The sequence below is a fragment of the Callospermophilus lateralis genome, chromosome 11 (genome assembly GCF_048772815.1).
Source record: "Callospermophilus lateralis isolate mCalLat2 chromosome 11, mCalLat2.hap1, whole genome shotgun sequence".
Classification (NCBI taxonomy): domain Eukaryota; kingdom Metazoa; phylum Chordata; class Mammalia; order Rodentia; family Sciuridae; genus Callospermophilus; species Callospermophilus lateralis.
This window is the reverse complement of record NC_135315.1, coordinates 61,234,510-61,256,040: the sequence shown is the minus strand read 5'-3', so window position 1 is coordinate 61,256,040 and position 21,531 is coordinate 61,234,510. Positions and strand designations below refer to the sequence as shown.

The following is a 21,531-nucleotide window of genomic DNA, read 5'->3' as shown; positions in this document are numbered from 1 at the left end:
GCCTCAGCCTCCACAGTGGCTGGAATTAGTCATGCACCACCATGTCCCACAACTAGGAACTGATATTCTTTCTCTCAGGGTTATGAAATCCAGCCAGACCAGACTCAAGCATGCCTATACTATCATATGTTCATGTTCAAAATGAGCTTGTAGCTGATTAACATAAATTTCTGGAAGGAAGCCAAGATTGTGGTTCTGTCCCAATAGGAACCAACTAGGCTCTGTCCCAAAGCCATGGTCTGATTTAAACCCAAGGAGATGGGGAGGAAGGTGTTACAAAAAGAATTCTGGCTCAAGCCCGAAAAAATATTTACAACTCATAATACAATGAACCAACCTTCCTATAAAGAGAACCCAAGAGAAAAATGGGAACAGAGCTGTTCACAAAAAAATATAAATGGTCCTTAAACATATGACAGCATGATCAGCTCACACTTAAGAAAATGCAAATTAAAATTATATTGAGATACTATTTACCTGTCAGATTAGCAGGAATCCAAACATTTGAGTACACCTGCTGTTAGCAAGGCTGTGGGGAGACAGTCACCTACACTGCTGGTAAGAGGGCAACATGGAGCAACTGCTATGGAGGGAAAAATCTGTAAAAATGACAAACTGTCTTCCCTCTGACTCTTTAATGTCCCTGTGGAACACCTGCACACATGAGAAATGACTGCACATGGGAAGACAATGCACTGCAAGTATGTCATGAAACAACATGATGAAAATGACCCGGACACCTTTATTTATTTATATTAACTTTTTAAAAATTTCAAAAAGAAACAACTTCACGATACTATATTGAAGAGAATGACAATGATCCTTCATATACTGATGAGAAAATCTGTAGTATACAGATAAACTATTTAAAAAAAAACATAAAAGTATATGCACTATATATAAGTGAACCTGTATTTTATTTATTAAATAAAAGCTATCTTATGTTTGCATTTGTATTAACAAACACTGGAAGGATATTCAAACTGCAAAGATGATTATTAAGAAGAAAGGGAGGCAGAGCAGACAAGATCAAGAGTGAAGGGCAAGGGGGGGCTGGGTTATGACTCAGTGGTAGAGCACTTGCCTAGCATGCGTGAGGCACTGGGTGCAATCCTCAGCACCACATTAAAATAAAGGTATTGTGTTCACCTAAAACGAAAATATATGTGTGTGTGTATGTATACACACACACACACATAAAGGTGAAGGGCAATATTTTCCAATGTAAATTTTAAGATCCTTTCATTGTACTTAATTTTTTGAGTTATTAAAGATTGAACCCAGGGGTGCTCTACCATTGAGCTACCTCCCCAGACCCTTCCCTGTCCTCTTTTTTTTTTTTTTTTTATGTATTTTTTAGTTGGACACAAGACTTTGTTTTATTTATTTATTTTTATGTCGTACTGAGGATCAAACCCAGGGCCTCGCAAGCGCTAGGCGAGTGCTCTACCGCTTAGTCACAACCCCAGCACCTCCTTCCTCTTTTTTTTTTAATACATTTTTTTTTTTATTTGTGTATTTTTATGTGGTGCCGGGGATCGAACTCAGGGCCTCATGCATGTAGGCAAGCGCTCTGCCCTCTGAGCCACAACCCTGGCCTCCCCCTCCTCTTTTTAAAAATTTTTTTTTGTAGTTGTAAATGGACAGGATGCCTTCATTTGTTTATTTTTATGTGGTGCTAGGAAGAGAACCCAGTGCCTCACACTTCAGAGGCAAGTGCTCTGCCACTGAGCTACAGCCCCAGCCCACTCCCCTGTTTTTTTGAAACAGGGTTTCATTAAGTTGTCCAGACTGATCTTGAACTTTCCATCCTCCTGTCTCAGCCACCCAAGGAGCTGAGGTTATGCATATGCGTACCAAGCCTAATATCTTGCCTATTCAAATGAGCTTTTCATCTTAAAAAAAAAAAAAAATCCATCCTTACAATATATATATATATATATATTTTATTTATATATATACTTATATATATTATATATTTACATTTATATATTATAAATATATATATATTTATATATAAATACATAAATATAAATATTTATATCTATCCCAGAATCACAAAATCATGAAAGCCTTTTTGGTCAACAGCAGCCCATGAGTGAACACCAGTCAAAGCCCACCTGTATCCTTCTGTATTCACCTGTGTGAGAGCCAACAAACCAACCACTGTCAACCAGAGGAGAAGGACCCCAGGTCTTCCTGCAGCTGTCCCTTTCTTTCTGGGACTCCCCTCCATGTTTCCCATCTCAGTGACTTCCCCCACTATCAACATCCACATCTAACCTACCATCCACTCTGATATGAACTTTTCCTCTCCCATGGGCCACCCAGTGTGGCCCTGAGCAAGTCTGTGCCTCCACCATAAGGTGGCAAGGTCAAGCCAGGCAATAACAGCCCTCCAAGCAGCCACTCATGCAGCAGTCCCTTCCCCAGCACCAGTCCTGCCAGGCTCTCGGCATGATGCTGGAGGATGCAGATTCATCAGACACAGCCTATATCTGCAAGAGTTCAAGTGACACCACACACAGCAATGAAACAGATGATAACAAGGGCATGGGACAGCAGCTGGCCAGCATTTGTATGGAGCATTTGAGGAGCCCAACAATGTAGGTGAGCCTTGGGCAAAGCACATTCCAAACAAAATAGGTGGCTCAGGACATAGCTTGGCTGGGAAAAGAGTGAAAAGAAAAAGATAGCAAGAGGTAAAGCTGAAAGGGAAGAGAGACCAAATCAGAATAAGCCCTGAATGCCTATGACAGAGGACTTGGGCCTTTCCCCTGGGTATGCAGGGATGAGGGGTCACCATTCCATGATTTTCCCACCCCTCTGACTCAATTTTTCCCCCAGAGCCTTGCAAACCTGGCCTTCATTAAACCAGGTAATAAGAAAAGTGAAGAAGAGGCAAAACAAAAGCTGTAAAGATAAAAGGCTTTGGTTGGTCCTTGGAATAAGATTTTCTGGAACTTTCTCTCTGAAATGACCCAAGGCTCCAAGATGCCAGATCAGCCAGTAACTACTCTCACATTCAACAAAAACAACAGCAAAACTGTATTTCCACATTATCCACCAGAAGGAGAAAACCTCAGACCAACCAATTCCAAATTGTATTTCCATGGGCCTCACAAAAAGGGCAGTTTTTAAAATCTCAAATTTCTAAGAGCTTGATTCACTAGCCAGTGTGTTACAGATTGTTTTTCTTTTAAGGTAGACAACATTTTTCCCACTCCTTTCCAAGTTTTAAACTGATTTTCTTCTAATAAAAAAAAAAAAAAAAGTCAAGCATAGTGGTAGAGGTCTACAATCTCAGAAAAAATCAGAAATTTAAAACCAATCTTAGCAACTCAATGAGACCCCTCAACTCAAAATAAAAAATAAAAAGGGCTGGAGATGTAGCTCAGTGGTAGAATGCCCCTTCCCTTTCCTTCCATGGTGCTGGGGTCGGAATCCAGTGCCTCACACATGCTTTAGCAAATACTCTACCACTGAGCTATACCCCCAGCCTTGTTAAAAAAAAAAAAAAAAAAAAACTTAAAACTCCACCAGTTGGTCATGTAATGTGGCATACAAATAAATGCACACTTGTGCTAAACACAAAGCACATAGAAGAGCTTGCTGCCACCCTCCTGGTGGCCACAGCCTTTTGGAAAGATTTATATCTTCTAATGGGATTGGCTCTGAGACTCATTGGCCAGGTAGGCCTGATCCCTTTGGCCAGTGCACCTACCCTTTCCAATATGGTAGACCTGCTTGCAGGGACTCTTAATCTGTTCAACTACCCACATACAGTGTCAATGCCAAGGGCCCCAAAAGAAAATTTCTAGATGAGAGCATATCACAGGTCTCTCTGATGTAACCTGGTTGACTAAGGTTCTGCTCCTGCTCTCTGGGTTGCTCAGACTTATCTGTTGAGCCCCAAGCAAACACATTTTCTGAGAAACTAGCCTGTTTTCTCTTCTGCAGGCTCCTGAACAGTGAGACAATAAACTGTGTGGAAAGAACATGCTGATCCATCATCAACATCTCATCATCAATCCAATTCAACCTTAACAAAGTGAAAAGATATTGCCAGAAACCAGATAGCTGTCAGCTGGAATGCTGCCCTTATCTAGGAATGGAAGGTCTTCAGAGACATAGACCACAGCCTGTTGGTATTGAGAAGGATGTGGGAAGGACTATTCATTCTTTTATATCAAATATGGGTAAACTCAGGCCCAGAGAACATTAAATGACTTTGACCAAGGAGTTGGTCTGCCCCGTTCTGAAAGCCTTCAAAGTGCAGACAGTGCTGGCACTTTTTTGGTTCCACTGTCCAGCCCTGAAATCATCTTCTCCACCAGACAGGCTCTTCCTCCACACTCCCTGTCTCTGCACAGTACCAACACCCACCCAGGTCAGTGTTTATTCCTCCACCCTCCCCCACCTGCATGCAGGTACTTATCAAAGTCCAGCAAAGCCTCACCCCTACTAGACAGCTTCCCCCAGGCCTCCTGAAGAAGAATGCAGATCCCCCAGCACCTGGAGCATGGGAGGTGGGGAGCAATAGCTTCCTTGGAAAGAACACAAATCACAAAAGATGACAGACCTCTCCCAGCATGGCCATTCAAGGGAAAACTCTGGGCCTTGCCATGACAGTTAAACAGATCACAAAGACCTCGGGGTAGTAAAAAACAAACACCAATAATGAAAAGGAAATAAACCAAAATAGCAATAGTAATTACAGTGATAAGACCAAGTTGTAGTTTAGTCCTTTCTACTTACATGTACTTCTAAATTTTCTGATGACCATCACTGGGCTCAAAGAATGATACCCCAAAATATAGCACTTCGGCATGCTGGGTACTTTGAACCAAAAGACACTGGAAAGCCTCAGAACCAAAATCTCTCTGACCTTTTCCCATCTTCCTGTCATCCCTCTTTTTCCCCCAGAGTGAGTTACGGAAATCAGGATTCCTCTTCCCCAAGTCAGGTCGCAGAAACTAGAGAGCCTTCTTCCCCAAAGCCAGCCATAAAAACTAGAAAGATTAGCCTCCTCCCCAGTGAAAAACATGCCTCTGTCTAGTGATTATAAGATGCTGGCCATAAAGAATTATCTGGCCAGAAACAATGGCACACACCTGTAATCCCAGCAACTCAGAAGGCTGAAACAGAGAACCACAAGTTCTAGGCCAGCCTGCGCAACTTAGCAGAATCAAAATTAAAAAAAAAAAAAAAAAGCAGGGGTACTTGAGGATGCAGCTCAGAGATAGAGTGCCCTTACATTCAATTCCTTGTGGTAGATGCGGGGAGAGAAATTCTCTGACCTATTTTGTCCAGTAATAGATCACAACACCCTTATTCCAAAAGGTCTCATCCCAAACGTGAAGGAAGGAATACTACAACTGAGAGGACAAGAATAATCTGAATCTTGTTAGGTTTCCCAGCTCAATCTATTACTATTGGGATCTACCCTTTTTGTCCAATCACATTTCTCATAGCTGTTTCTGCTTCACAGAACCTATGCATGAAATAGACATTTTCCCCAGTCATTATGAAGGCTCCCTTGTCATTTAAAACAATGATTATAGAAAGGAGTTGTTTTTCTCTTGTAAACCTGTCTTTTGTTATGGCATGACAGTAGTGACCCTTATGATAAGGAGGGAAACTAAAGCTCCCCGCTGCCTCTCCACCATTAAAACAGATATCCTTAACAATCTCAGGGCATTTAGCACAAAAAAAATGAAATCTGCCTAGAAATACTATATTGCATATCATCTATTTTAGTACAGCTGACTTTAACTAGTCTTTAGAAGCTAGTGATTATAAGATGGTGGGGAAGAAATAAAGTTAGCAAGATGTTTCTTCAAAGGCAAAAGAACTAAATGAAAACGGGGATTGGAGGAGAGAGGAATTAGGGACTTAGTTTGTTTAAAGAACACCTACTCAATACTTTGCCATCAGGTTACATAGTAATTTGTTGTGCTACCTGCCTTTTTCTTATACTGATAAAATACATTCTTTTAAATGAACAAAGAAAAAACACATTATTTCATAATTTCTTATTTTTCTTTAAAAGAGGGATAATAGGATTTTTTTTCTTCCTTTTTTAAAGCATAGGAGGAATTAGATTAGATGCAAAGACCGTGTTTTAAATGTTCTCTTTATATAAAAGGTCTTCTTTATAATTACAACCTATACTAAATGATATAAAGCATAAATTAGGCTCCAAGCAAGGGAAGTGGGTCCTGAATGGCCCAAAAGATCTTGTTTAAAAAGCCATACCAATGGAAGACAGGCCCAAAGGCTTTGGAGCTGAATCTCAAGAATTGCTCCTAGGGGCTGGGGATGTGGCTCAAGCGGTAGCGCACTTGCCTGGTGTGCGTGCGGCCCAGGTTCGATCCTCAGCACCACATACAAACAAAGATGTTGTGTCTGCCGAAAACTAAAAATAAATAAATAAATAAATATTAAAAAAAAAAAAAAAAAGAATTGCTCCTACCAATATGCTGTGAGCTGAGCCTCCAGCAGTTATAGACAAGGAGAAAAGTATCTCAGCATTGTCCTGCAGTGCCATAGGCAGGACGCCACTGGAAATTATATAATCCTCTTTATTCAGCATCCCTGAGGCTCAGACTACTATCCTTTGGTTTGGCTATTCTCCCAGACTCCACCCTTTTCAAAATAACCTAAAAGGAATAGTTCAAAACAAGGCCAGATGAGTAAACTTTGAGAACTTTGGAAGCATACTTATACTCAGCCCCCATTCTAGAATGATCAAAACAGGAGGAGGTAGGGACCAAGCATTAGTCATTGGTGCTTTAAAAAAAAAAAAAAAAAAAAAACTAAAACTCCCCAGGTCATGCTGATTAAAATACAACCATAGTTGGCAATCACTGGCTTAAAGAAATTCAGAGAACATAAGCAAGTAAATGAAGAACCCAAGCAACAGGTAAGTGGGGAAAAGACAAAAGTTGGGCCAGAAAGCCAAACTGCAGGTCACACTACAACTGGAATAAATAAATGACTGGTTCAGAGTTGAGGTTCCTGGTAGTTAAAGTGAAAAGGATTCACTTTGTCTACAACGGATAAACCAGATTCAAGAGATTTCCCTTGTCTGGGACCTTAGATGAATGCTCCCTCAGGCCCTCCAAAAAGAGAACATACAGCATGGTATAGCAGAGTATGCCCCACCCCAGTTCCATAACTATAACTACCAAAGTTGTGGCATGGGCCACTTTTACCATGTCTCTCAGAATATAGATGGTTCCACAAAACCAGCCTTGAGAAGGGTATCCACCTGTCAGCATCCAGCTACTATTAACAGCTGCCCACTAACTCTCCTGAAATCAATGCCCTGAATAGAAAACACCAAACCCAGTTCTGTTCCATGACGGTAACAATCCCTCCTGGACTCCAGTATGTAATGAAAACTCAAACTTCAGGCAGACAATAACTATTTTACTGCAGTGCCTGTTAGATGACTAACAGCACTGACTCCATATCCAGGAAAACAAGCTTTTCTATCAATGGCTCTGAAAACACAAATCTATTCCCATAACTCAGGAGGAAGGCAAAGTCCCAGAGACTGACAAGCATTTCCTCTACACCACTGCCCATGAGGGCCACTGTCCACCCTCACACCTGCAGCTATGGCTGCTCAAGTCACCAAGAAGGGTAGGACTTGTGCATCAGACAAGCAGGCCTAATGGTCACCAAAAATTAAACAACAAAAAGACAGAAGAGGCCTCTGAACCAGGCACATGCCTGTAATCCCAGCAGCTCAGGTGGCTGCAGCAGGAGGATTACAAGTTCAAAACCAGCCTCAGCCACTAAATGAGCTCCTGTCTCACAATAAAAAATAAAAAGGGCTGGGGACTTAGCTCAGTGGTTAAGCATCTCTGGGTTCAATTCCTAGTACCTTAAAAAAAAAAAAAAGCCTGAGTCTCTTAGATACTGATGTTACATATCCAGGAGTGGACTTTTCCGTCACATACACTAATCTAGTTCTTTGTAAATGTGATTGCTTAAATAAATGGAAAACTGCTCTCCTGCCCTTTCACACATCACATTTTCTTTATGATCCACACCCCATCACCAATTTCAAAATAAGCAATGAATAGTTAAGTTAAAATAGCAACTATTCACAATAGCCACAGGTAAAAACAACCCAAATGACCACCAACAGATGGATTTAAAAAAAAAAAAAAAAACACTGTGGTCCATAAATAGAAATAAAATGATGATTACGTGGTAAAAGGTAACCAAGGGCTGGGGTTGTGGCTCAGTGGGAGAACGCTCCCCTAGCAGGTGCAAGGCCCTGGGTTTGATCCTCAGCACCACATAAAAATAAATAAATAAAAATAAAGGTATTGCGTCTAACCACAACTAAAACAATGTATTAGGGGCTGGGGTTGTGCCTCAGTGGCAGAGCACTTGCCTGACATATGTGAGGCACTGGGTTTGATCCTCAGCACCACATAAAAATAAATACACAAAATAAAGATAATTAAAAATGTATCCATGTATAACTAAAAAATTTTTTAAAAGCTCTACAATTTTTTATATTTATTTTTTAGTTTTCGGTGGATGCAACATCTTTATTTTATTTTTATGTGGTGCTGAGGACCGAACTCAGCGCCCTGCACATGCCAGGCGAGCATGCTACCGCTTGAGCCACATCCCCAGCCCATAACTAAAAATTTTTAAATAAATAAATAAATTATTTTAAAAGAGGAAACTAAAAGGCTACAATGAGATTCCATGTATATGAATGTCCAGATTAGACAAATCCACAGAGATAAAAAGTAGATTAGTTACCAGGGGTCGGGGAAGACTGAACTGGGGAATAACTAATGAATGTGGATTTTTTTTTAAGAGGGGAGTGATGAGAATTGGGGCAAGAAACTCTAAACAGCTGAAACTGGCCAGACAAGAAAAGTGAAAAGCCAAAGAGTTTGGCTCACTTGATGCAGATCCCTCCACAGGAGATCATACAAAGGGTTCCTTATAACCAGAACCCTAGTTCATACCACCAAACAGCAGTTCTGAGAGTTTGGCTTGGAATTTCACACTGCAAACTAACCTGATACCCAGGCCTCTGAGATGCCTGCTGAAAATTCAACTATCAGCTGGGTCCAGGCAATGTCTAGAAAGAACATTGGATCTTTCAGCAAAATACCTTTAACCCAGTGCAAACAGAGTTTACCTCCAGACTCAGGACTGAAAGAAGCAGACTCTCCTAGATGCAACAGGAAGTAGACAATGTACTTGCCATTTCACTTGGTTCTCCCTATCCCTCTACTAGGACCAGACTTGCAGAGGAGGCAGACAGGGAGTCTCGACCTTGTTTTCTGTTGCATTCCCAGTGTCCAGGAGAGTGCATGCAGAGAGATGTTTAACTACATGCTTGTTATGTCATTCTTTTGATGGATTTGGCTCTAAAGTTACATTTAAAGACTTGCTTGTTACAACTCCAATGCAAGACAGAGCAGAAGGTACCAGAATGTACTAGAGTTGGATGCCAAAAAAGGAGAGAACCAGGAGACCAGGAGTCATGGCACAAACAATACTACCTAAAATAGCATCAGAGATGCTGTGGAGCATAAAGCCCTTGGTCAAGAGAGGAGATGGTATTGCCAGGCAGAGGCAGAAGAAGGGGCATCAGTGGGGATGAGATACTGGGGGAGAGAAGGAGGGCACAAAACAGGAAGGTAGAGAACTCAATTGTCCTGAACATGGGACCTGCCACAACTGAACTCTATAAGTTCCTTTATCCCCAGAGTGAAGACCAGAAAACTAAAGGAAATGAGTGGGCACCAGGAGGAGGGCTGGGGCCCACAGAGAACTAGCACACACATAAGATCCATCTAGAAATGGCACCAACACTGGCTCCAACCCACTGTTACCAGGCAACAGTGCAGCCCCCAGCTGCCAAGTGTTCTGATTTGTCTATGAAACCGCAAGTGTGGATAGCTATGCAAGATAGATCTCCTGATTTTCATGTTGGCAAGTACAGTAGGCAAATGATAACCTCTCAAAGATGTCCACATCCTAATCCTGGAAGCTGAGGATATTTTAGGTTACAAGGCAAAGGAGGAACTAAGGTAGCAGGCAGAATTACAAATTTCTAATCAGCTGACTTGAAAATAGGGAAAGTATCCTGGATAACCCAGTGAACCCAATGTAATCATGAGAGAATTTCAAAGTGGAATTGGGAGACAGAAGAATCAGAGTGATGCCATGAGAAAGACAGGGCAGTAAAAACGAGCTGTGAGGACAAAAGGGGCATAAACCAAGAAATACAGAAGGCCTAGAAGCTGGAAAAGGCAAGGAGATAGATTCTCCCCTAGAACCTCCAGAAGGAATGCAGCCATTGATGACAGCATGATCTTAGCTTCCTCTACCCTATACAAAAGCATGTCACAGTAGCCATAGGAAATGAATATAGCACCCAAGGTTAATGTTTAAAAAGAGATACAGTACATCCAGGCAAACAAGACACCTCTGTGGTCTAGATTCACCTTTTTTCCAATCCAGACAGAGAAAAGTTAAGGGCTGGGACCATCTCCTCAGCACAAGCAGGAACAGTGGCTCTCTGACATGCATTCCCTTATCTTTACCTTAGTCACAAAATTCTCCAGGGAGTTCTGGAAAACAGAGCTGTTTAACCACAGGAGTTTTAGTACCAAGGGTTTGGTTCACTGAAGCACCAGCAGATCACAGAGGTGTCACCAGGCCCAGAGAAACTGGCCCCGAGGAGAGGGTGGGACAGGAACTTCTCTCAACTCCACCCTTCTCACTGCACAAGCGCTGTTCAGGTCTTCTGAAAGAAGCCTCAGCACCTTCCTCCCAGCCACCCAAAGGGCACTCTGCTCATCCTGGTTCCCCAGTACCCTCAGCAAGGAGGCCACTTTGGCTGTTTTCAAACCATACAGAAACACTTTCCAAAGCTCTTTTGAGTTCCCCACCTTCATCAGAGCAGAGCTGCTCTGCTTAGGAGTCGGGTGGAGGACCTGCAACTCTGCCCATTCACCACAAAATGACCATGTGAAAACATGGCCCACAAGTCAAATCTCACCCAGCTCTCACCAGTCCTGCCTGAACAGCCTGGTCAGCCCACACCTGGGCCTCTGTCACATGTCCAGCCTTTTCTCCTCCTAAATCAGCCCAGGCTGGATAGCAGGCCTCCAGGTCTCTGCACCACACAACACCAATGACCTGGGTTCCTCTATTCTCATTTCAAATTTCTCCTCCACTTTTCCTTCAAGATTTTTTTTTGCGGGGGGGAGGGCAGGGATGTATGAGGGATTGAACCCAGGGGAGCTTAGCCACTGAGCAATATCCCCAGCCCTTTTCATTTTTTTATTTTGAGACAAGTTCTTACTAAATTGCTTAGGGCCTTGTTAAATTGCTGAAACTGGCCTCGAATTTACAATCCTCCTGCCTCAGCCTCACAGTCCCTGGGATTACAGGCATGCACCACTGCGCACAGCTTTCCTTCAAGATTCAACTTCCAGATCATTTCCCCTGAAGCCTTCTCTGATTCCCAGACTCCATCCTTAGTGTCAGATACCAGTTCCTAAACTTCTCTACAAGCTAGGGATAATGTTACCTGTCCTACATCAGGAGACATCCTCTTACAGACCCAAAGCTATCTGAAGGCAGTATTTACATCTTTTTCATTCACATATCCCAACCTGGTATACATAATATATATGTGCTCAATAAGCATGAAATAGTGAATAACCTGAATTGGACTATGAATGATTTTTTTCCCCAAAAAATCCCATGCATGACCTTATTACATGTATTAAATGTACCAGGTAGAACCTCACTTCCAACCTTTATCTAGTAAAGTGAATCTATCTGAATTAAGAACTCTATAATACAACCATCTTTAATAAAATTACCTTAAAGAAACGCAGTTTTTTAATTTTACAAGCATTGCTTGCTATGGTCATTATAATTCAGGGTGTGGGAAGGAACCTGGCTGGCAAGCTTGAAGGAACAGATAAGAACCTGCTCTGCCTGCTCCATGCCTAGGGCTCAGGTAGAAAGGATTACCAAACAGGTGGCTCACAATCTCTCCTCCTGCGCGCGCGGCTCTCTCTCTCTCTCTCTCTCTCTCTCTCTCCTTCTTTACACTCCACTAAACTAACCCCCTCCTCCAAAGCTGGCTCAGAGTTGGCTCAAAGTCTGGGATTTGACTGCAAGTTCAAGGCCAGTCTCAGTAGTTTAAGGAGGCCCTAAGCAATTTAGTAAGAACCTGTCTCAAAATAAAAAAATGAGGGCTGGGGTTGCGGCTCAGTAGTAGAGCGTTTGCCTAGCATGTGTGAGGCACTGTGGAAATAAACAAAATAAAGATATTATGTCCATCTACAAGTAAATTTTTAAAATGAAAAGGGCTGGGAATATGGCTCCCCTGGGTTCAATCCCTCAAAGTTGGCTCAAAGTCTGGCTCTAGCCAGATCCCACCTCCTTGGTGGCCTTCCCTCCTCCTTTCTGGACCCATCCACAGTTACTCCAAGACAACTCAGAGCCCCAGCACCCACAACTCATTACTGCAAAAGCTTCCTCCTCTCTGGCTCCATTTACTCCCACATTCCAATCTCTGACATTCCCAGAGGCTCCCCTGAGCACACAGATCTGCTTCTCAACCCACACAGACCATTAGATTTGTCTGGGGCACTTCTAAAAATTACTGGCTCCACCTTGATTGGTCTGGGGTGGGGCTCCATGGGGCATTTTTAAAAAGCTTTCCAGGCCATGTGGTTTGCAGGTGCAAGCCAGAGATAAGATCTGCAGGCTCCCAATGTGTCAAATTCAAATTTCCCAGCCTGCACTGAGGCCCTCACCTCTCCCCAAACAAAGCTGGATTCTGGCCTCCCTGCACACCCTATCTTGGAATCTGAATCTAGCCAGACTCTCACTCATAGGAAGTACTCCACTCCACTGGGCCTGCCAGAGGACCCTTCCTCAAACACTAGAGGTGACACACACTCAAGGACTACCAATCTATCTACTGCCAACAAAACAAAACCCCCAAGGCTGCTGCCTCATCAGAGCTGGTGGCCATCTCAGTCAGTCTTCACTGCACTCAGAAGGCATACTACCAGGCAGAGCTGCTTCAGGAGCTTGCACACATGCAGGTGGATGGATAGAGAAACACACCACCACCTGCACCATGCACAAGCTCACCTCAAGCTTTGCCTCCTGCTGTTCCTGGATCTGAAATGCCTTCCTATCTGCCTCTTTCCCTTTCCTTGTCCTTCAAAACTCAACTTAAATCCTACCTTCTCCCTTACTCTTCCAGATTTTTTCTCCATTCTTGGCCTCCTGACAAAGAATCAAACTCACAGCTCAACACATTGCTAGTTTCTGTCTCACAAATGTTAATTTTGTCTTCTCAATTAGACTAAGCTCCTAGTGGCCAGAAACATGGTTTTTCATTTACACCCAGCAATTTGACTCCAAAGGCCATGTATTACAAATTTTCCAGGCTGACACTGACCTCAGATATCCTGCCCTATTGTCACAAAACTGTCTTTGAAATGCCTATACTACTACGTCTCCTGGCTACCTCTTGTAAAGTAGTATAAAAATTCTTTCTCTGACATGGTTTCCCAAATTTTTGATCCAAAGTAGAGTCACTATATCCCAGGACAGCTCTGGTATCAAACAGGCACACAGGAAGGACCTGCTTTCAAGAAAAAAATGTGAATCACATTTAGCTTGTCAGCATTCCTTTACTGCTATGACTGCTGGAGTGGGGGATGGGGCTATCATTTAACAGCAACATTCTGCTCACACTGATTTATTCACTTCAGAGTCCTAAAGAGTTTACAAAACAAACTAATCCAAATCTCCAGAGCCTCTCACAAGTGCAGGACAGGCACCAACATAAAGCTATTTACCATCCTTGGATCAAGAGCTGCAGGCAGTTTTCAAATCTTGGAAAAGTGCCCACACACTGCTGAGAAAACTACCCACTGGCTAGAACACATGTGGTAACTGTCTACCAAGGAAGGGGATTCTTTATATTTTTATTTACATGGAACTTTTTAAGCACACCAAGTTCTTCTGCATGAATTTGATCACCCTTTTAACAACAGCATTACCAGAGCATTATTTTAGTCCTTTGGTACCCATGTGTAATGTTTACAGAACCAGTGTACAGAGCTTCAGGCTTACCAAGAAAAAAGAAAAGTCCCCTTCCCTCAAACAGCAATTTAGACAATTACTTTAACACAGCTTTGCAAACACAAAACCCTTACCAGCCCACACAGAGTTCCTCCCAGTCAACCCAGCTGGATTACCCCCAGGTCCCTGTTGCACACATCCAGGCTGCTGAGCATCTCTGAATTTACTTCTGTGATCCTGGACAGGGAGGTGAGCTGTTGTCATAGAAATGACTTCATAAAGCTCCAAAATGAGACAGGTATAGGACTGAATTCATCTCCTGTGAGTCAATTGGGTAGGTGCACATGGCCAAACTCACCCCCTCGAAATCTCAGCAGGCTCACTTGTGAAATTCCTACTTATGAAGGCTGCTATGAGGGTGAAGTGAGATAATGGGAGCACAATACAGAGTGAAGGAGTGGAAATGATGTGGTTCTGAGTCTGACACAGGTAGGGCACTGATACTAACTGGAGCACTCTAAGGCTGTGTGGCCTGGGGCCACAAATGCAAAAAGAGAAACTTGATAGGCTTTACAGGACAGGCAGAGATAATTAAATCAGATACTGTGCATAAAAGGCATAACTAGGGCCTAACACACAGAAGACATTAAAAAACCAACAGAGCTCACACGCATACCACCCCCAATGTTTGTTTTTGAAGGATAAGCTAACTACTACTAGGCAAAAGGTATATTTTTTTCCCAAACTCTAAACATCAAAAAATATTAAATCAATCTGAATTGTTAGGAGGAGAGACTTTCCATTAAACACCAATAGCCCATCACTAATGGCCCCATGAGATTCTGCTCAGAAGCATCACCACCACCATTTTCCCCAACCTCTCTCCAAGCTGCATTTCTAAAAAGCCTCAATAGCGAACATCTTGCCAGATGTGTAGGTTTGATGAACCTGCTTTTCCAACAGAAAGGCTAACTGCCTTTTGGTAGGCCACCGACATTCCCTTCTTTAAGGAAAACGTTCCAACTAATGTACATAATGCTTAATAATGCCTATGACCACAGTCCCAAGTTACAATCAAGAAATAACTAAGTGAAAACATCTCTCTGAGAACCCAAATTTCCTTTCCAAGTCACACCACCATCTTCAGAGTGAATATTTAGAAGCATTTCAGAAGTAGAAAAGTGTCATTTTGCATTTCCTCTGCACTACTAGTTGGTGCTAGACACCTAACGTGCCTGCTTCGTCAGTCCTCAGGCCAGAGTTCCCAAGTCTGATCCTTTCCAAGGATCAGCAGCACTTGGAAACTAGTTAAAAACACACACTCCAAGGCATCACATACTATATGGAAACACTGCAGTAGAGCCCAGCAATGTGTTGACCCAGCCAGCCTTTGGGTGATTCTGATGCACACTACAGTCTGAGAAACATAGCAAGTCTATTCCATGAAGTGGTCATTGCCAGCCTCACTTTATAGATGAGGAAACCAAAGCTCAATGATCGAAGTGCCACAAGTCATCTAGCCAAGAGGCCCCCTAGTACCCATATCTGATTTCAAAGCCATCTGCCACATTGGCCTTTGTAGACAAACTGTGGGTGCCATTTGGTGCTCTCAGATACAAAACTGCCACATTGTGACAATGACAATACCAAAAAGCAGTGGGAGCAAGAGGAAAGATGCAGTCTTGCACTTAGAAGCGATTAATTATAAATGACTTTAAATCTACACCATGCATTAGCCCTAGATGGCCAGCCATTCCCCAGGATGAGCCTATTTTTCCCTGTTCTATTGATCAATTGGGCTACATGAACAGGAGATAGGAGTCCCTTATATTTCAGCCCTCTGTGTGCCCAATTCCTTACACTGCTTTGAATAGAATTAAGTTACCTGTTCTGTGTCTAGAATAGGCTTAAAAGTGCTGCTATACACACTGCCTAGACCAGGACCAACAGGAAATGGAAACAGCTAAAGGCCTTTGCACCCAGCAACAAAGCAGGCTCCAGTACCTGGAAGCACTGGGGATGAGTCACCCAAAGAATCCAATGCATACAGAGAACATTGTAACAATGCTGCAAATCTGGTTCAAAAAAGGAGGCTCCCCCGCCCCAAATCAAATTCTAATCTAGAGTCTGTCTGATAAAGTGGCCCATTAAATTACTGACATTCAAACTGCAGTGCTTTCATAGATCCTAACGTTAGGAGAAAGCCAGAAATCTCATTCACAATTCCCAATCTTCTAAGAAAATATGATGGTGATTTCCAGATCACAGATTTATCCTATAATATAAATGAACAGACATTATTCTATGGCAGTTTCTACAGGAACTACTAGAATAGAAGGGACCCAGGTCTGGGAATCATACAGACCTCATTTGAATCCTTGGTTATGCCCAGCAGGTCTTCTACATTACTTAATCTTTCTGAGTAGATAGAGTAGATAGATGGTAATATCTATGCTAAATGCTGATGTGAAATCATAGGTAGTTTGTTTGTTTGTTTTGCTGTTGCTTTCTTTTAAAGGCTGCTGAAACAGCTTTGAAGACTTTTACAATGCAAGAAGACTTAATCACTTATCTGGAAATAAGTACAAGCAAACACATCCATAGATGGAAGCAATATTCAATACACACTTACTTTCACATACACTCATATCAAAGTATTTGTTTTTCTAAATTTCTCTTTTAGACACCATGGAACAAGCTAATTAAGAAATAAAATTCTGCTGGGCACAGTGGCACATAAATGTCTACAATCTCCACAACTCAGGAGTGAGGCAGAAGGATCACAAGTTTGAGGCCAGTCTCAGCAACTTAGTGAGACACTGTCTCAAAAAATAAAAATAAAAAGGGCTAGAGATATAGCTCAGCAGTACAGCACCCTGGGTTTTATTCTCAGTACCAAAAAAAGAAAAAAAAAAAAAAAAAACAGAGAGAGAGAGAGAGAGAGAGAAAGAAATAAAGAAAACTCCACAGACTATCAAAAAGCTTGTCAATTTTTAAAAACACAACAGATGGACATGGTCATTTCACGAATGCATCTGACAAAAACAAAATGTGAGAATTTCAATTATAACATCCTGCATTACTTGCAGTACATCTCTTCTTCCCTGAGACTGGGTTTCTCAATTGAGGCACAGGTATAATAATATTCTTGAGTCCAACACACCTGTTCAAATGCCAGTCCATGTGATCTAGGGCACATAACTTAAGCCCCCTGGGTCTCAGTTAACTCATCTGTAGAAGGGGAATGTGTGACTGATACATGACTGCTGGACCAACTGTAGTGGTTTATGCAAAAGCAAAACAACAGTGGAGCCTGCAGAAGGGATTAATAAAAATGTGTTCCCCTGCCCCAAGGACTACTTGTAACAAACTTTTATTAAGCACTTGCCATATGTCACAGGCTGATCCAGACCCTAGAGAAGTAAGGAAAGAGAGGGCAACCACTGGCTTCAAAGATGTCACAGTATCACAAATGCCTCAGACACAAAGGTGCAAAGTGCTCCAACACTATGTGGGGTGAGAAGTCTAGGAGAGCAGAGGAGAGGGACCCAAACACCAGTGGAGTTCACTGGCAAAGGCTTGACAGAGAGGTTTGTTTGAACTAAACGTATGAGTTAAAAGTTCAACAGACAAATGGGAGTAGAACTATAATTCCTCACATCCTCTCCAATCTCAAACCACTAAATCCAAGCTCTTTGACTTCCCCAAGGCTCAGGGTCACCAAGTATTGATGGCACTAAATAATTATTCATACCCCATCAACATGAGAGAAAGGCTCTGGGAAGGAGTGAGAACAACTGCCAAAACACTTAGAAACATTTCTGGTGCATCCCAAAAGCATGACAATGACAATTCCATGGTTCTTCATGGAATTCACTCTCTTAGCACTTTAGTCCACAAAGAACTGAAAGTTACAAGTCCTCCTAATACATTTTCAAAAAAAACAAAAGACCCTTTAACTTCAGAAAAGTCAAAACAACAAAATAAATCAGTGTCCCAACAACTTTTCAACTACTTTTGCAGGAATCTTCATTCTTGGGAAATCCATGTCTCGTTATGAAAGAAGGTTACATAAGAGGCAACCATATTTCTACACTTTCTAAAGGATGGGTCACTTTTCAAGACTGCTAACCATGCTAGGTATTATCACATAAAAGTTTCACATTTCCTCACACCTCAAATGCTTGGTGGAAGAGAGTGCCCACAGAGCTACTCATCCCTCCAGCTCAGGGTTCAGGGAGGCAAAAAGCCTCAGGAGAGCCAGGTACATCCCACAGGACTTGCTCTGGGTCCAGGGGCTTGTAGGATGCAGGCAGCCTGAATCATGCCTTAGAATAATTTATACTTTACCAAACTCTTTATAGATTGTAGTTGTTGTTGTTGTTTAATCTGGGGATTAAACCCAGAGGCACTCTACCACTAGCTACATCCCCACCCTTTCTTAATTTTTTTTATTTTGAGACAAGGTCTTGCTAAATTGCTGAGGCTGGCCTCAAACTTGTGATCCTTCCTACCTCAGCCTCCCCATTAGCAGGTGTACATCAATTTGCCCAGCTTACCAAACTTTTTAATAGCCAATGCCCAGGCAGACTGATAAAGATAACCAGCCCACTTTTAAAATAAGGTAACAAACTTTGACAATGTCAATGTAAAAATGCTGACAAGTAAAAGCTGACATCTAGTTGTATTTCACCAACACAATCATTTGTCCCAAACACAAGCAACTGAACAAGTACCATTCAGAAACAAATTGTAGTTCGTTTTGATGTTTATTTAAATACAGATGAAAACTTAATTATCAGTGCAAACTCAATCACTACTGTGCAGGATTCAGTATATGATTCTGTCAGTACCTATCATTCCATCTCTAGAACTACAAGATGCCAAATCTTCATTACATTATATAATGGAGGGGTGTAGATAATTAAAATTCACCTTTTTCAAACATTTCAATCCCCTCTTCCAATCTCTTCTTTCACAGGGTATTTTCTGCAAGTGGAAAGAAAGCATTCATACCTCTCATCTTTTCCTGCACATTTTCTTGTGTGAAGGTTAAAAATAAAAGGCAGGCGGTGGGATGCTGGGGGAGTCTAAACATCTCTAAAATTTTCTTAATTGTCATGAGGAGCCAGCTTCCAGCTCTGGCACTGACACAGCATCACTGTGTGCCCTTAGGCAAATCACTGTATATCTGGACCTCAATTTCTTCCATCAGAAACCCAGTGGGGGTTTTTAAGCCCTCTCTTCTTTTAAAACACAGATTTCAAATGCGTCCCCAAGGCAGCACACAGTGAAGGGACCTGCCGGACTCAGCCAAGGGTCACGGAATGAACTTTCACAGGCTCTGCTGGGGTATCTAAGGGAGCTTAAGCCCCACCCCTGCAAAGCCACTGGGCCAACTTCAGGTCGCAAACAAAAAACCTGTTGGCATGGACTCCTCTAGGAAAGGCCTGCCTCTCCCAACGCGCTGGACTCCTGCTCCCAGGGAGCCGCCCCAAGGGAAAAGAGATGGCTGGCCCCCACGCACCATTCACCCACCCCGATTAGCCGAGTAAGACCGCCGGGGCCAGGTCTCTGCCATCCCACGCGGAACAAAAGGCAGCTGGAGCTTGGCTCTGCCGCCCCCGTCCCCTCTGTGCTGTGCGAGTGGGGGCTGGGGAGGGGAAACCTAGTCCTCCGGGAAGGAAAGGGGGCCCCCACCCCGCTCCAGCCTGCAAGAGAAGGATATGAGCCGGGGTCCTGGACAGAGAAGGGCACCCTCCCCCGATTCCTAGAGGGAGGCCGGGCTGTGCTCTGCCTGGGGGCGGGAGGGAGACCTGGCTGGGCTCCGGAGGAAGGGACTTGCCTGGCCCCAGAGAGGAGAGGAATGTGCTCTGGGGAGAGGGGCGGGGTTGTTCCAAACCCAAGGGAGCTCCCAGATCTGAAGAGAAGGGAAGGAAGCCCGGGACTCCCAAGAATATAAAAGGAAGAGCTTCCAGATAGGGAACCGGGGTGGAGGGGGGGGTGGCGGGGCTGCAGCGGAAAGAGGGATCCAGATGAGGAGGGGTCCACGCTCCAGCCTGTGGGGCGGGCCTACTTAGAAAGAAGACGGTCCCGCCCGAAGTGGTGTCAAGAAGCCGGGGCAGCGGCAGCGGTGCATGCTTGGGGGGGGGGGGCGGGGGGGGAGGTCTTGCTAGCTTGGGGGGAGCCTGCGCTCTGGGGGCGTCCGCGCCCTGGGCGGGGGAGGGCCCGTACCCTGTGGTCCCGCTCCAGCTCACGAGTCCCTCAGGTCCCACTCACCTCCGCTCTTCCCGGCCGCTGCGAATACGCGGCTGGAGCTCTGGCAGCGCTGGAGAGGCGGGAACCACCGGAACCCGCGGAGCCACCGCTGCCGCCGCGTCTGGCTCCGTTTGACACCCACACACCAGCCAACATGGCGGCCGGGAGGGGGCGCGCCGGCGGCGTGCGCGCGCCCGGCGGCCCCGCCCCTCCGAGCCCGCCGAGGCCCCGCCCCTGAGACCCCGCGGGCGTCCCCACCGAGAGGCCCCACCCGCTCGCTCCGAGGGCGAAGCCCACGTGTGGCCGGGCGTGCCAGAGCCGGGGCGGAGGTCCCGCCCACTCACGCGCCAGCCCTTGTTTTGTGCTCACGGAGCCCACTACGGCCCGCCCCGCACTCCTACGGCGCCCCACTACTTTCGCCCGAATCCCATAGACGACCCCCCCAACACACACAAACCCTGACTCGCACACAAGCCCCGGCAAATTCCTACCCAGACCTGAACCCTCTGCAGTGTTCACTCAGAACCTTGTAAGTCCCGCCGCCCCGGTGTGTCCCCTCAACGCCACACACGCGTGACCGACACCCACACGCATAGACCCTTGCCCCACCATAGTCTTAAAACTCTTCTTATCCTTGCAATTGGAAGGGTTGTAAGGGTTCAGCCTTCTCTGGGGAGGCGGAGACTGAAAGGGGAGCCTCCCTGGGCACCCTGGTCATGGATGATTTCTTGAGTTTACAAGTTGTGTCCGCTTTGTGAAAATTCACTCATGGGCCCTTTCGATTTGTATACTTCTAAACGTGTCTCGTATTTCAATAAAATATACTAAAAACTATTCCAGGAAGGGGTCCATAGGCTTCAGTAGACTGCCAAAGGGGTTTCCCAGAGGTTTACAGACACCCCTCTTGCAGGCCCGCAAGGGGTGTGTGTGTGTCTGTGTGTGTGCGTACACGTACACACGGATGCACAAGAACAGCAAACCACCTTTCCTCCTTGGTTCCACCAGCACCCAACAAGACTCCTCCTACATGCCCAACCAGTGCACTGGGACACCGGAAGGGACAACCCCAAATGCCTGGAATGAGAGGGAGCCTGAGAAAGGCTACTGGGGGAGGCTGCACTTTAAAGCTGACTAACCTGCTCTAGCCTAGGTGGGAGT

At 44.2% G+C, this 21,531-nt stretch overlaps 1 protein-coding gene across 10 annotated transcripts in view; it reads right to left on the bottom strand.

The window, feature by feature from the left end:
* Positions 1 to 20,540, bottom strand: part of Epn2 (epsin 2) — an 89,282-nt gene extending 68,742 nt beyond the window's left edge. For 3 of the 10 annotated variants that reach the window (XM_076869492.1, XM_076869493.1, XM_076869491.1), the window contains exons 1-2: positions 20,395 to 20,483; positions 19,051 to 19,104 (exon numbers count right to left, since the gene is read on the bottom strand). The gene's annotated coding sequence lies outside the window, so the exon portion shown is untranslated. Of the gene's footprint in view, positions 1 to 6,348; positions 6,419 to 19,050; positions 19,105 to 20,394 lie in introns of all 10 variants that reach the window. The other 7 variants (XM_076869500.1, XM_076869489.1, XM_076869490.1 and 4 more) reach the window with 6 other exon arrangements.
* Positions 20,541 to 21,531: the final 991 nt, after the last annotated feature.